Source organism: Takifugu flavidus, chromosome 10 (assembly GCF_003711565.1).
Source record: "Takifugu flavidus isolate HTHZ2018 chromosome 10, ASM371156v2, whole genome shotgun sequence".
Lineage (NCBI taxonomy): Eukaryota > Metazoa > Chordata > Actinopteri > Tetraodontiformes > Tetraodontidae > Takifugu > Takifugu flavidus.
Window position 1 is genome coordinate 11,995,953 of NC_079529.1, and position 2,055 is coordinate 11,998,007.

The 2,055-nt window shown below is 43.4% G+C and overlaps 1 non-coding gene across 1 annotated transcript; it reads right to left on the minus strand.

Annotated features, from left to right (window-relative positions):
* Positions 1–1,405: 1,405 nt before the first annotated feature.
* Positions 1,406–1,476, minus strand: trnag-gcc (transfer RNA glycine (anticodon GCC)). The gene has a single exon. It is a non-coding gene; the product is annotated as a tRNA-Gly (tRNA).
* Positions 1,477–2,055: the final 579 nt, after the last annotated feature.

A 2,055-nucleotide genomic window follows, 5' to 3' on the forward strand; every position in this document is an offset into this window, starting at 1 on the left:
AGTATCGAGTACTGGCAGAGTAGACATTGAGCGGTACATCATAGGTGATAAATCTGAGGCGATGGCGTTTGCAGAGTGAAATCCAGCAGAACATGACAGGTTATCACTACATGGATGTGGCAGGAGATGTGCGGCCACTGCATCTCGTGTAGTCGAGGGATCAGGGAAGGATAGCGATTCATTTGGCTTTGATTTCCCTATAGTTGCTGCCATCTTCCTTCTTCCCTGAGGCCCCTTTCTTGGACCTTCCCCCGATAAATTCAAGTGAAGCATAATTCAACTCCTGCCTCTCCATTCCTGCCATAGAGCCCACAGCTTGATAATCCCCGTCTTCTCCCTGCAAACAGAGGAACCAGGACACAAAATCAGAGGCATGATCCTCAAGTGAGTTTGTGTTTCACAAATTATAAGGATGCAGTACCAGATATGTTAGGGGTTACTGGTCGATGACTGATGAGAAGATTGAGATGTTTTCTGTTAGTTTGTTCTAGTAATAAAGCGGCCATGCAAAAGGCAGTTTCAGAAACAAAGATTTCCGGACACAAAAGTTGTGGCGCAAGAAGATGCATCTATCTTTCTTTTTTTTTTACTGGTGTTTATTTAGGAACCTTACCGTGGTCTCCTCTAGAATGGAGTTAAACTTTGAACCCAACAGCTCTGTCTTAAGCTGTGCAAGAGTTAGAGGAGAGAAAAACAGACAGAAAATGCAGAGAAGCAATGAAAGCAAGAGAAAACAGTGTTTGGAAAGGTCATGGTTATGACTATTGGACCTGTAGTGGGACAGATTGCTTCTGTGACCTCATTTTGAAATGAGTGGGGGTAGTTTACAACAACATCAAAAAAAAAAAAAGGAAACCTGGGAATGGTCATCCAAGCCATCCTCCATCATGATCAGAATGACTGACATCAGCATGTCTCACCACTTTCTTCCTGAGATTTTGTTTGTCCTTCTTGACTGCGCTGTAGTACAAAGCTGGGTTCTCCAGGACCACATCCTGCCTAGGGTTGCCATTCTCTCTGGGGGACGGAGTCACATGATCAAACTCTGCCTTGACTGCCACTAAGGCAGGATGACACGCCAAGCCTGGGCATCCATTTTAAAACTCTATGAGGTAATGCTGGCGGACACCTGTGACTGTGAGTGACATGGTTATTTTATGGGTTTAGATGCAGACCTAATGCTTATTTCAGGGATGGTCACCAGAGAAAGCTTGCAAATTTCGAGTTCTATGTATGCCATGAGCATAAACTAAATCAGCTTGGTTAGAGGGGTCACCCTCTGATCTCAAAGGGATGATCTCAAAATGAGCCAAGAGAAGTGCTCTGATCTGGAGAAGTTGCAGAAAGGAACCAATGACAGCCACCATCAAATTCAATAAAACATAAGAATAAGATAAAAACAATTTGCATTGGCCAGGAATCAAACCCAGGCCTCCCGCGTGGCAGGCGAGAATTCTACCACTGAACCACCAATGCATGAATTGGGCCAAAAAAACTAAATTTTTAAAGAAACTTAACTTAATACTTAACCAAACTTAACTTAATTCTAAACTATAAACGAGAACAAAAGCGTTCCAAATAATGGAGTCTCTTGAATAACTATGCTGCCATCTAGTGGTCAAATAGAGGTATATACACGCATAAATTAACACGCGCTTCACGTGGTAATTAACGATATAAAGCTTGGACAGAAATTGTCACACACTTAACAGCTTAAATACGACCACAATAATGTCGTCTGACACTAAATAAAGGGTATAATCCTCAGAACAACCATCGCAATGCAACCACCCAATTAACAAGCAGAAACCCAACTACCAAACATAACAACATAAAGCAATAGCCACTAACCAAACTATAAATACGACACAGTCAGGAAAACGACTTAAAATTCGTCTGAGATAAACAATACCGTCCGAACTTCATCTGGCCGTCTTCAGGCGATGAAGACAACTGGCTCCGCTCTGACGCGCTCCCAATTAACGCTGACCAGTGTGGTGTGCTCAGCGCCCCTCACTGCGCATGCGCTCAGGCTGGGACCCTTGTTTTCCTTGC